Below are 14,936 nucleotides of genomic sequence, written 5' to 3'. Positions count from 1 at the left end.
ATCCCCCCAAAAGTATAAAACATTGTATGCTGCTTATCCCAGAAATATTTTCCCCAAGTCCAATTTAATAATGGCCTATGGAGTTTTCCTTTAGGAAGTCGTTCAAACCTTTTGTTAAACTCTGCTAAGCTAACCGCTTTTACCACATTCTCTGGCAACGAATTCCAGAGTTTAATTACACGTTGAGTGAAGAAATGTTTTCTCCAATTCGTTTTAAATTTACTACTTTGTAGCTTCATCGCATGCCCCCTAGTCCTAGTATTTTTGGAATACGTAACCAGACGCTAAGATATGACTTCTGCTATCTGAAGGTGCAATTAGGTTTTTGCACTCCAGATGCTATGAATTAATGAGCATTAACTACTGGTAACATTTTGGTCCAACAGCTATCCAAGTTTATACCCCTAATGTAGGCACGGTACGGAAACACGGTCTATATATCAGGCTCTCTTCAATAAACATTTTCATACCTATCATGCTTTCTGCAGTCTTGTACTTTGTAGCCTTTTCTGTTGCGTGTGTGTGTGTGTGTGTGTGTGTGTGTGTGTGTGTGTGAGAGAGAGAGAGAGAGAGACATTTTCTGTTGTTTGGGTCCCTCTACTCCATCTGTTTTCTCTGATATATCGTATTAGAACCCAGCACTGAAATCACTATAATCAGTGGAAGTATATATATGACCTCAGCAGTGACTCGTTTCACACCTGATCACTACCCAGTGGCTCACTGCAATTGTCACTGGCCATCAATACCATTTTTTGATTGCTTAAACAACACTTATAATTTTCTTATCAAATTGTAACACACTTCTTAGCTGACTCACAGCAACATGGTCCATGTTTCACGAACCTTCTTCAGAGTTACACCTAATCACACTGACCACCCTTCAACATCTTCTGTCCTTCTGTGACTGTTCTCTTGTGCTTGACTGCTTAAATATTTTAAATTTAAATGCTTTACTTTTTGTCTATTAGATTGTAAGCTCTTTGAGCAGGGACTGTCTTTCTTCTGTGTTTGTACAGCGCTGCGTACACTTTGTAGCGCTCTAGAAATGTTAAATAGTAGTAGTAGTAGTAGGATCTGGTCCTACAAAGTGTTTTCATTGATTTGTGAATATTGACCACTTAAATTGATTTGTCTCTCTGATATAGTTTTTGCATTGGATCATATATAATACGTTCAGGGGAGACGTTATCAATGTGGGTTACCGTTAAGATGTGTTATTCGATCACAAGTCCCATTTTATGCAAAGAGAGCTAGTTGCTAATACCTGGGGTTAAAAGAAAAATAACATGTCTTAATGGTAGCCCACGTTGATAACGTCCCCCTTAAAGAGAAACATAAATGGGAACATTTAATTCTGAATGTCTTTCCAATTTAATTTGATTAGGTTTATTATCAGGCTTAATTTCGAAAGAAAAGGACGCCCATCTTTCGACACAAATCGGGAGATGGGTGTCCTTTTCCCAGGGTCGCCCAAATCGGCATAGTCGAAAGCTGATTTTGGGCGTCCCCAACTGCTTTCCGTTGCGGGGATGACCAAAGTTCCTGGGGGCGTGTTAGAGGCATAGCGAAGGCGTGTTTTGGGTGTGCCAAACACATGGGCGTCCTCGACCCATAATCGAAAAAAATGGTGTCCTTGACAAGCACTTGGATGACTTTACTTGGTCCTTTTTTTTCTTATGACCAAGCCACGAAAATGTGCCAGAACTGACCAGATGACCACTGGAGGGAATCGGGAATGACCTCCACTTACTCCCCCAGTGGTCACTAACTCCCACCCTCAAAAAATTTTTTTTGTAAATATTTTTTGCCAGCCTCAAATGTCATACCCAGCTCCATGACAGCAGTATGCAGGTCCCTGGAACAGTTTTAGTGGGTGCAGTGCACTTCAGGCAGGCAGACCCAGGCCCATCCCCCCCTACCTGTTACACTTGTGATAGTAAATGTGAGCCCTTCAAAACCCATCAGAAACCCACTGTACCCACATGTAGGTGCCTCCTTTACCTGTAAGGGCTATGGTAGTGGTGTACAGTTGTGGGTAGTGTGTTTTGGGCTTTTGTTTTGGGGGGGGGGGCTCAGCACACAAGGTAAGGGAGCTATGTAGCTGGGAGCTTTTTCTGAAGTCCACTGCACTGCCCCCTAGGGTGCCCGGTTGGTGTACTGGCATGTCAGGGGGACCAGTGCACTACAAATGCTGGCTCCTCCCACAACCAAAGGGCTTGTATTTGTTCGTTTCTGAGATGGGCGTCCTTAGTTTCCATTATTGCCGAAAATCAGAAATGACCAATTCTAAGGACGACCATCTCTAGGGACAACCTAAATTTCAAGATTTGGGCGTCCCCGACTGTATTATCGAAATGAAAGATAGATACCCATCTTGTTTCGATAGTATGGGTTTCCCCACCCCTTCGCTGGACATCCTCAGGAAAACTTGGGCGCCCCTTTTGATTATGCCCCTCTATGTGTGTAGTTGGAGTCCTGTGATTTATGTTGGCATAACTTTGCATCGTGCTGTCTTGCAAGGTTTTGTGCCATTTTCTTCTGTTTGCAATTCTTGTTGGCACTTACTCCTTGTAAGATTTTGTTTCAGGTTAGGCGGTTGTGCTTTTAGACCCAGTGTAATTGCATTGCGTAAACATCTAAAGCTCAGTTTTACAAAGCTGGGATACACACATCTAAGAAATGTGTATCGGGCAAGGGGGCATGGTCTGGGCATGTTTTGGTCTGGACATAGTCCCCATTTCAGAAGGGGAACACACATTTCTGTACAAACAAATCGATACTGGGATTTACATCTGTTACCCAGGACACCTAAGGTTTCAAAAAAGTGCTGCTATTGGGCAGTGCTGCACTACAGGGATTAGGGGAGGTTGCCCCTTTAATCCCCCAGTGGTGTATGCTTCCACCCCCCCCCCCCCCACCCCCACCAAATAAAACTGGCACAGGATACCAGCTCCATAACAATTTTGGGAAAAATACATGTCTATGTTTCTATAATAGCTGACAATCTTGTATGTTCTGATACATACATACGTATGTTGCTATTACATGTTTATTTGTCCATGTTGCCTCACTGATATTTTAGAGATTTATGGTTATAAAATGTATGTCCCAGTGATGTAGCCAGACCAGCTATTGTGGTTGGGCCTAAAGTTAACTTGGGTGAGCTCTTCCATGCCCTCACCCCATAGCTCAGAATCTCCCCTCCCTTCCTAACCTCCCACCCTGGTAAATATATAAAGTACAGGGGTTTTTAAAACGTGGTTCCAAGAAGTGTTTTGTTTCCTGCAGAACCTTATTCTACCACTATTACACCCAGGGCCATGCCTAGGGTCTCTGGCGCCCCCTGCAGATCATCAGTTGGTGCCCCCCCCCCGCAGACCATTAGTTGGCGTGCGCGCATGCGCGCACATCCCCCCGTGCTTTAAATTTACCTCTCTCCGCCTCCGGCTCCGACGTCTGCGCAGCATCAGTGAAAGCGCTGCCCGTCTGACGACCCAACCAGCCTTCCCTTCGCTCTTTCGTTCCCTCTGTGTCCCGCCCTCAAGGAAATGACATCAGAAGAAGGCGGGACACAGAGGGAACGAACGAGCAAAGGGAAGACTGGTGGAGAGATGTCAGACAGGCAGTGCTTTCACTGACGCTGCGCAGACGTCGGAGGTGGAGCTAGGTAAATTTAAAGCGCCGGGGAATCGGGGATGGAGCGGAGGAGTAAGGTTTTTTTAAAAAAATACAACTTGACGGTGCGGCACCCTTGAAGGCAGGCGCCCCCTTGCGGCGCTTACCGCGCTTACTGTGTTGGCACGGCCCTGATTACACCTTGTATTTGTTCATACCGGAACTGGTGACCGCCATTACGGTACTCTGTAAGCCACATTGAGCCTGCAAATAGGTGGGAAAATGTGGGGAAGGACAGGGGGCAGGAGGGGGTCAGAGAAAGAGGCAGATGCTGGGCCACTGGCAGAGGAGAAGGAAAGAGGGGATCAAGGTACCATTTCCAGGTGGGCCTAAGCCAAGAATGGGTAGGCCTGAGTCCACCTGTAGCTACACCACTGGGATGCCCTCACTGCACATAACCAGTGTATAAAAATCTATTCCTCTAAATATTTTAGAAGAAGCTCTTTGTTGGCAGATCCTGTTCTAAAATACTGGCAGAACTGCCCCGACCTGAATGTCTCAATTCTGATTAGCATTTCTTTACTAAAATGCTGCTTAGTACGTACACAGGCCTGAACAGCTTTTGATAAACCAGGCTCAGGCTAATTCAGCTTCATTTGCTTTTGTCAAATGTATATTCCTGGTTCATCATATTATACCAAAAATGGAATTCAAACTTGGTTTTTTTTTTTGGGGGGGGGGGGGGGGAGGAGTAAACTCTGGAAGTCAATGCCTTGTAGCGTCTATAGGTGAAATGCTTCAGGCCCTACCACCAGGGGCACAGCCAGACTTCGACGGGAGGTGAGGGGGCACATTTTAGCCCCCCCACAGCGCTGCTGACCCCCCCCCCCCGCTGCCACCATCACCACCACCAACTTTGACCCCTCCCCCCTGCCGCCGACCTTCTCGACCCCCCTGCCACCGCCGCCTACCTTTGCTGGCAGGGGAACCCAACCCCTGCCAGCCGAGGTCCTTTTCTTTCGGCACAAGGCTTCATTCTGTTTTTGAGTCTGTCTGACGTCCTGCATGTTGTACATGCAGGACGTCAGACTCAGAAACTGAACGAAGCCTTGCGCCGGAAGACGAGGACCTCGGCTGGCGGGGGTTGGGGTCCCCCGCCAGCAAAAGTAGGCGACGGCAGGTTGGCGGCGGGAGGGGGGAGTCGAGAGGGTGGTCAGCAGGGGGGTCCAGGGTCAAATCTACGGGGGCCCACGTAGCTACGCCACTGCTCGCCACCAGGATTATGTTGTGGAAATAGCATTGGTCTCTGGAAATCTACAGGAGGCAGAATCCAGGATGCATTAAGAAGCAATCAAATAAGTCCCCCTCCCAAAATATCACATTGGGCACAACCCAAAAATTAAGGGCCCTATTTACAAAGGCTTGCTACAAATTAGCAGACGCTGTGTCGACGCCCATAGAAATATTATGGGTATCTACACGGTTAGTGGATGCTAAAAACGCTAACGGGCCTTAACTGCATCAGGAATGAAAGTGGGCAAACCAGGCAGACATTAAGCCACTCCTCCTCTCCCATCATATTCTGTTTCTATGTAGTAACTTAGAATAGGGTCAGAGACAGTGAAAAATAATTGTACACATAGGGGGTCAATATTCAGCCGTTGGCGGTGAGCATGGCCAGGGCCGCCGAGAGGGGGGGGGCAGGAGGGACAAAATTCCCCAGACCTGGGCCTACAAGGGGGGCCCAGTGCCACAGTCCCCACCCGCCCCCCTCCGTCTGCCACCGGGCCGGGCCCCCTGCATTGAAATCATCGCAGCGCATCACCTGTCACCTCCGTGAGTGACTGAAAGTGCAGCAGCGGCAGATGGAATTCGCCTCCCTTCGGGCCTTCCCTCCCTGTCTCCCGCCCTCGTCTGATGTAACTTTCACGAGGGAAGGACAAGGAGGGAAGGCCTGAAGGGAGGCGAATCCGATCTGCTGCTGCTGCGCTTTCAGTCACGGAGCGAGATGACAGGTGAGGCGCTGTGATGACTTCAAGGGGGGGGGCCTGGCCCGGTTGCGGACGGAGGGGGGCGGGTGGGGACTGCGGTGCATCGGCGACAACCTCGGGGGGTGCGGGGGGGGCCCGAGGGTGGCCTTGCCCCGGGCCGGCCCAGTCTCTCGGTGGCCCTGAGCATGGCGTTATTCCTGGATAACGGGAGGTGGTGGAGAGGAAAACGGTAACGGAATTCAAACATGCGTGGGATAAACATAAAGGAATCCTGTTCCAAGGGAATGGATCCTCAGAAGCTTAGCTGAGATTGGGTGGCAGAGCCGGTGGTGGGAGGAGGGGATAGTGCTGGGCAGACTTCTATGGTCTGTGCCAGAGCCGGTAGTTGGGAGGCAGGGATAGTGCTGGGCAGACTTCTACGGTCTGTGCCCTGAACAGGACAGGTACAAATCAAGGTAAGGTATACACAAAAAGTAGCACATATGAGTTTATCTTGTTGGCAGACTGGATGGACCGTGCAGCTCTTTTTCTGCCGTCATCTACTATGTATGTTACTATATTGAAAGCAGGACATGTGCGGGCTTCATCTTTGAATATCGGCTATTTTCAAGCTAGCTAAGACGTAGCCAGCATAAGTTGATATTCACCACTTAAAAGGCCATGGGTTATCGCACAAAAGGCTTTTATGCAGTCCCATTTATGCGCTATACCTGACCACTTAAGGGCTGAATATCAGCTGTTAAGCAGCCAAGTGCTGGCTCTCCCCCCCCCCCACCCCCTTAAGTCCCCCTAAATATTAGCAGCTAGCCCCGACCAAGCAATTTAACCAGTCAGTGGCCAGCAAAATCACTTTGGATATTGGGCCCATTATTTTCAGAGTTTAAGGTGTCACAAGAAACTGAGTTTGACTTGCACTTCCGTAGCTCCCTTTCCCATTTCTAGTACTGGATGAGTAGGTGGAAGAACTGCAGGTGTGATGACAGAAACAGAAAAATTATGGCAGATACAGATCACCAGACGTATCCGATCTGACCAATCTGGTGCAGCTCAGCTTCTATATTTCTGCAAACAAACAAACAAACAAAAACCTTCCTCAATATTGACCAGATCTAGTCCAAAGAGCTGCTTTTCATGATTAAACAAAAAATCCCATTCTTTCTCTCACTCTAGCTGATATTTTCTGTCACCTTTCTAACATCTTCAGATGATCTTTGGTTTCTCATAATGGTTGAGGTTGGTCTCCTCCAACCCTGTCCCCTCAGCATTGGCTCCTGTGCCAGCAGGGGGCACTACTGAAGGAGCAGCAGCTTTCCTTCCCTTACCAGGCTGGAATGCATCACCTTTGCACTGAACCCAGGCCCTTCAGAGATCCTTGCAGAAGAGATTTCATATGCAGCACGACCCTCTTGAGTCATTTGGCTGACTGCTGGTTTTGCATGTTAATTACGTTGAAATGAATTGCATACATTCTCATTTTAAATATTCTTAAAACCAGACCTCATTGATAGCTTCTGGGGACCGGAGCTGTCTTTCTCACTTTCTTGAACTGCCTGCCAGCTGCCCTACAATACACAATCCTTTCAGCTACCAGAGCTACAAAGCACAGGGGCCCTTTCATGGCATGGTTTCAGGACACTCATGGGAGCTGCAGAAGAAAGCCAACAGGGATTCACCCTGCTCACTGTGCTGGGAGAGTGTTGTCTCTTACCCATAGGCAATAATTATCTCTGTGGTAAGAGCTTGTAAAACTCCATAATCTAAACCATGTAAACAAGTATTTCCCAGTCATGTCACTAAATGTCAAGCATGATTAGAATTCATGGAGCACTGCCTTAACCTCTTTGCCAGTTCCAGTCAAGCACGGGGCACATGTCAGAAAGAACCAGCAGACTGGCATAAGCCCTAAACCTCCGTAAACTCTGGAGAGCACAATGTGTAGAGTAGGAAAGCTCGTCATTTTATCATTACTGCAATGCTGTATTATAGCCAAATGCCAGTCACAATACACAGACCACAAAGATTCCCTACTAAGGAGTCCCCTTTTTCTTTTTTTTTTTGTTTGTTAAATATTTTTATTAAATTTTAAAAATACAGCATAACAAACAAAAAGAAAACCATGTACCGTGTTTCCCCGAAAATAAGACACTGTCTTATATTAATTTTTGCCCTCCAAAATGCGCTAGGTCTTATTTTCAGGGGCTGTCTTATTTTTCGAGGAAACATCGGGGTTGGCCCGCCCGCCCTCCGTTGCTCCCGGAACTAACCTTAAACGCCTCCTTTCACCTTCGCAGCAAGCAGCAGCAGGGCAGACCTCTCCTTCCTTCCGTGTCCCGCCTTCACCTGACGTAACGTCCGCGAGGGCGGGGCACGGAAGGAAGGAGAGGTCTGCCCTGCTGCTGTTTGCTGCGAAGGTGAAAGGAGGTGTTTAAGGTTAGTTCCGGGAGCGATGGAGGGTGGGTGGAGGGGGGGCCCGGCGACCTCAGGTGGGGGGGGGCGGCCTTGTCCGGCTCTCGGCGGCCCTGCTTTCAAACAAAAATTTGCTAGGTCTTACTTTTGGGGGAGGCCTTATATCTACCAATTCAGGAAAACCTCTACTAGGTCTTATTTTCGGGGGATGTCTTACTTTCGGGGAAACAGGGTACCAGAGTACATCAAAACAAAATATACATTGAAATACACCAAGCTGAGTCCATGTTATAAAGTCAAACCATAGATGAAAGGAACAGATCCAAAGATCTCCATTTCTGAAGACCAGATTTATGGCCATGTATAGAAGTCGATGCAGTCTGTTCATATTTTTTGTATAGTAAGATCCAATTCCACCAAACAACAACATTAACTTGAGAATTGTCATTCCAATGCGATATTATTAGTGTCAAAGCAACAGAAAAAAAAAAAAAAAAATCAAACAATAGTTTATCATTTGCTGTAAATAAAAAATGGGATGCAAATAGATTTCCAAATTACATATTTGGGTAAAAAAGATTCTTGAAACCCAAAAATCTCTTTTAATTTATCCCAAACATCTGACCAAAATACTACCAGATTAGGACATTCAAGCAAAAGATGCACAAGACTTCCAGTAGAGGCTTTGCACGACCAACACAAATCACACCCAGACAATTTGCTCTTTCTAGGCATCCAAAGGGCCCTGTGATACATATAGAAAAGAGGTTGTGTTATGGCAGCCGACAAGGAGGCCCTTGGACCGGACGACTAAAGACGAGACCAAGAGCAGGGGTGTGGAGGAGGAATTTACTTATCCTTTAAAATGCATCAATAGATGGTACAGGAAGAGACTCCTTGTGACTCTGGGCAAGTCACTTAATCCTCCATTGCCTCAGGTACAAATAAGCACCTAAGCCGCATTGAGCCTGCCATGAGTAGGAAAGCGCGGGGTACAAATGTAACAAAAATAAAATAGATACTATTGGAGATTCTACATGGAATGTTGCTACTATTGGAGATTCTAGATGGAATGTTGCTACTATTGAGATTCTGTTGCTACTATTGGAGATTCTACATGGAATGTTGCTATTTCACTAGCAACATTCCATGTAGAAGGCTGCGCAGGCTTCTGTTTCTGTGAGTCTGACAGCAGGACGTCAGGCTCACAGAAGCAGAAGCCTGCGCGGCCACATTGGTGATCTGCAAGGGCCGACTTCTACATGGAATGTTGCTAGTGGAATAGCAACATTCCATGTAGAATCTCAAATAGTAGCAACAGTGGAGGAGTGGCCTAGTGGTTAGGGTGGTGGACTTTGGACTGAGGAACTGAGTTTGATTCCCACTTCAGGCACAGGCAGCTCCTTGTGACTCTGGGCAAGTCACTTAATCCTCCATTGCCCCAGGTACAAATAAGCACCTAAGCCGCATTGAGCCTGCCATGAGTAGGAAAGCGCGGGGTACAAATGTAACAAAAATAAAATCAAATCAATGGATATGATGAGATATTTCACAACAATGGAAAGATGCCACAGGGGTGGTGCTGATCATTCAGTGTCAGGAAGGAATAATTTTCTCAGTGTAGCTGAAATGGCAACCAACGCACAATGTTATTTCTTCTAAATCTTAAGGGTTCGAAAACTGTCTTCTACTTTGAGGCCAACTCGGATGTTCAATAGATCAATATTCTATTATACCAAAGCTTGTAATCTCTCTGCAATACCTTGTAACCCCTATTACCACGTAAGCCGCACTGAACCTGCCTTGAGTGGGAAAGCGCGGGGTACAAATGTAACAAATAAATAAATGCCTTTGCCAATAAGTAGTCAAATCCACTGCTTAGGGACTCTAACAAATGATAAATTCATCTTACTCTCTGTTCTCTCTTTGCTGAGTTAGACAACTGCAGCTTTTTCTGTCCAATACTGACCTCGTGTCTGTGATTTACATCCTTATTATCTTGAGAATTAACTTTTATATTTCCTTACTCTTGGGTCTTCTGCAGCTGATTCAGCTTTCTTCTTGATGTAGGTAGAAGGATCATATCACTCCAGTCCTTAGAGAGAGCCATTATCTCCCTGTGCGATTTAGAGCATAATTTTTGGAACTTCAAGGAGAGAATCTTAAAGTATGTGCCTTCAAGGGTATTACAGTCATGCAAGGAGACCTTATTTTGTATCAAACCTGTCAAGGAAATAAAACTAGAAAAGTCCTCATACCTGTGTTTCACTTATTACCTCTTCTATTTTGAATTTGTTACCAACTAGCATTTATTCTGATTTTGCTTTTTGTTGATATACAGTATAGTATATACAGGTAGTTATTTGTACCTGGAGCAGTGGAGGGTTAAGTGACTTGCCAGGGTCATAAGGAGCTGCAATGGGAATTGAACCCAGTTCCCCAGGACCAAAGTCCACTGCACTAACCACTAGGCCACTCCTCCACTAGCAACATTCCATGTAGAATCTCTTTGGGATTCTGGAATCTTGCTACTCTTTGGGGTTCTACATGGAATGTTACTACTGTTTCAGACTGTGCATGGAATCTCTTGTTAATGGGACTTGATATACCACATTTCTGTCGTTTTTGCAACTGCATTCAAAGCAGTTTATATAGTATATACAGGTACTTATTTGTACTGGGGCAACAGAGGGTTAAGTGACTTGCCAGGGTCATAAGGAGCTGCAGTGGGAAGTGAACCCAGTTTCCCAGGATCAAAGTCCACTGCACTAACCACTAGGCTACTCCTCCACTCATATAGCTCAGGAAAGTAGCAAAAGCCTAACTATTTAGATTAGCCTTGAATTAGGACTACTGCTTGTGAGAGGCTTCTTAAGTTCCATTTTAGTCAGGTCAGTCCATCTCAATTTCAAAAGTATCTACTGACAAAGTCTGTCCCACAATACAGGAGAAATGGATGCTTATGCGCCAGCTGCATGCAGCATAACATCCATCTTAGAAAAATAAACACATATAATACAGATGGATTCAAAGCCAGCATGACACCAATTATTGCCACAAATTTGTGACTTTAGAAAAATAACTGGGTATTATCCCAATGCTGTCACAGTGACCAGTTTTCCTTGCCAGTTTGACATTAAGGGGAGGGGGGGGGGGGGGGATGGGACAAAACCACTGAAGGAATAAGGGGGCAACCTTCCCAATTGTAACAAATTGTATTTCCATGATTCATAATGTATTGTAAGCCACACTGAGCCCGCAAATAGGTGGGAAAATGTGGGATACAAATGCAATTAAATAAAAAATTAAATAAAATTCCCTCTAGAAGTTTGCTCAAAAGAGCTGCTTACCAAATTCTAAATGTGCTTCATAGCAGGTGTAACTCCTCACATCAATCTTTTCGGACACAGATGTTTAGACCCCTTTGGAAATGAGGAAAAACATCTATGAACTTGTCACACCCTTGTCCTGCTCAAAACAAGCCCCCTTGCCATTTGCATGCAGTTAGGTTTGATACATGCATATCCTGGCTTTGTAAAATAAACAACATAAAAAGTAATCAGGGCATATACACAGAGACAATAAATGTTTAATCACAACAATTATTGTTTTCATGTTTATTCTTGGTTATTTTACTATTGTTATGCTGTTAACAAAATTATAAGTTTTATGTTAAACTGTATCTACTGTACACTACCTTGGGTGAATCTCTTCATAAAGGCAGTTAATAAATCCTAATAAATAAACAAACAAACATATTACAAATATAACCCCTATGGAGATGCTTCTGTTGCAGAGCAGGGTGTGAGAGGATCTGCTGGGGGTCATAATGGTGATGGGAGCTAGCAGAGGTGACCAGGTGGGTGGAGATAGAGAAAGACCAGTCCGAGGGGGTAGGTCAGAGAGACAAATAAAAGTGCTAAGCACTGCTGGAGTGGGGTCTTTGGTTGCCTGGCCCCCACCAAGACCCTGAGGACCAAGGGGGAATCCCAGACTCTGCAGCAGTGGGTCAGGTTTAACTTCTGCTAAAGAGCAGAAGTGATAAAAGTTAGTTTCCCCATGCATGTGAGAAAGGAGTGCCTGCTGGAAAAAGACACTTCAGACAGGGGGAGAGTGGGTGCAAAATGGTTGTATTTTACTATTTAGAAAGATGTAATAAAAATCTATAATAAATTGCCAGAAAGAAGTAGAAAGTCGAAGTATAGGGCAATCAAAGGATGACCAAATTATCAACTATCAAATTAGATTGCCCTATACTTCTACTTCTTTCTGGGAATTTATTATAGATTTTTATTACATCTTTCTAAAAAGTAAAATACAAACATTTTGCAATGTAATTATTAAACAAAATGTATAAAACAAAAATAATCAACAATAATCAAAAGCCCAGTAAATGCACAGTAAGGAGTAGATTCAGTAAATAGCCCTGAAAACAAGGGCACCAAAAAATTGGCATGAAGCATTGCTCTATAAACAGTGCTCAGAGTTGCATCATTTGTAGAATAGCGCTTAGAGCCAATTCCCATGCCAAACTTCGGTCACGAGGATTAACTCCAAGTAAAAGCTGGTGTAAATCCTGGCATGTTAGACGATGATTCCCTGAATTGTGTAGACTGCGCACCGCTTGTGAGAACGCCCATGACCTGCCCCATGTCCCTCCTATGGCCATTCCCCGTTTTGGGTTGCGCGTCATGAGTTTTGTGCACAGTGTTATAAAATAGCACACTGCAAGTTGTACGCACAACTTCCAATTCAGGTCAATTAATGACAATAATTGTTAGCATTCCATTATTGGCGTTGTGCTTCATTAAGCTACTAAGATGCATACATCAGAGTGGAGGAGTGGCCTAGTGGTTAGAGCACTGGTCTCGCAATTCAGAGGTGGCCGGTTCAAATCCCACTGCTGCTCCTTGTGATCTTGGGCAAGTCCATTGCCTCAGGTAAAAAACTTAGATTGTGAGCCCTCCTGGGACAGAGAAATATCCAGTGTACCTGAATGTAACTCACCTTGAGCTACTACTGAAAAAGGTGTGAGCAAAATCTAAATAAATAAATAAAGATTCTAGAATTCTAAAGAATAACAAGATTCCATGCAGAATTTCAAAGTGTAGCAACATTCCATGTAGAACCCCAAAGAGTAACAAGATTCTTTGGGGTGGAGGAGTGGCCTAGTGGTTAGAGCACCGGTCTTGCAATCCAGAGGTGGCTGGTTCAAATCCTGCTGCTGCTCCTTGTGATCTTGGGCAAGTCACTTAACCCTCCATTAGGTACAAACTTAGATTGTGAGCCCTCCTGGGACAGAGAAATATCCAGAGTACCTGAATGTAACTCACCTTGAGCTACTACTGAAAAAGATGTGAGCAAAATATAAATAAATAAATATATGGAATGTTGCTACTATTGAAGATTCTACATAGAATGTTGCCACTTTTTGAGATTCTGGAATGTTGCTACTGTTTGAAATTCTACACAGAATGTTGCTAGTGGAGGAGTGGCCTAGTGGTTAGAGCACCGGTCTTGCAATCCAGAGGTGGCTGGTTCAAATCCTGCTGCTGCTCCTTGTGATCTTGGGCAAGTCACTTAACCCTCCATTAGGTACAAACTTAGATTGTGAGCCCTCCTGGGACAGAGAAATATCCAGTGTACCTGAATGTAACTCACCTTGAGCTACTACTGAAAAAGGTGTGAGCAAAAATCTAAATAAATACACATCTCAGGATCACGCACAAAATTTGGTGTGCATCTTTTAGTGCCATATATAGAATCCAGGGGTGACTGGAGTTATATTCTCTTCTATCTGCCCAATATTTTCCATGCAGAACTAAGTGGGAAGTCATTTGGTAAAAGTACACTTTCCAGTTGTAAACTTTTGTGCAATAATTCTGTGAGACAGTTCTGCTGCTTGCTTACTTCCTCGCTACTCCAACTCCCCTTCCTCACCCCCAAGGAGTGGGGTCCGGTAAACTTGAGAAAGCACGAGCTATCCTGAATTGGTCCTGCCCTGGTGGCTCCCTAAATCAGTACAGCTGCTGCTGATCCCTAGCCATTGTCTTGTAATGTTACCACTGATCTTGGGGTGTTACGTGGGTGATTTTAAATTATTAGGTTTTAACATGGGTTGAAAAGGGGTCAGAAACGGTAAGGTTAATATCATGCGGGGAACATATGAATTTTTATTGTATAATAGTTATTGTCATGGTAGGATGGAAAGCTAAAAATAATGGTGTAATTAGAGAGTAGGGGATTTTTACATTTTATTATGGCCATGGAATTTGGGATTCTGTCAGGTACTTGTGACCTGGATTGGCTACTATTGGAAACAGGATTCTGGGCTGGATGGACCACTGGTTTGACCCAGTGTGGCTCTTCTTATCTTCACAAACAGATATTACGTTCTACAGTCGTAGGACTACTTCAGCACTACACCTGTCCGTAAGATGCTTCTTTGTGAGAAGTACCCTCTGTGCCAATCACTACCCACAGAAAGCTCTCAGCATTCATTGCTGCCAAACTTCAGAATCAGGTTCAACACATATCTACTTATATTACCCCCTTCCCCCCTCCCACTCCTCATGATACTGAGCCCACAGTAGTCAGTGAATTTGAAGTCGGGCAGAATATGATTCGGATATTCACTGGTGGGTCTAATCCTGGCACTGGTGTTACATATCTGGGTCACAGGCAGCCACTGAAAGTTATCCGGGTCCCGGTTGCTACTCAGGCCAGTGCCGGGATAACGGGCTGGAGGACATTAGAACAGCCTTTTTGCTTTCTTAACTTTATCCAGGCTCTTACCCAGTTAGTGGACAGAAAATTGCTGCTGACCAGATAAGTCCTGGCGTCACTCCCCAACTGCTGGCACTAGCCAGCGTGATTTAAGTGGGTAGGAGCCTCCAATATCTATCCCCACAGATTATTCTT

Source organism: Microcaecilia unicolor, chromosome 9, assembly GCF_901765095.1.
Source record: "Microcaecilia unicolor chromosome 9, aMicUni1.1, whole genome shotgun sequence".
NCBI lineage: Eukaryota > Metazoa > Chordata > Amphibia > Gymnophiona > Siphonopidae > Microcaecilia > Microcaecilia unicolor.
The sequence above is the reverse complement of the archived record's forward strand: the minus strand, read 5'-3'. Positions refer to the sequence as shown.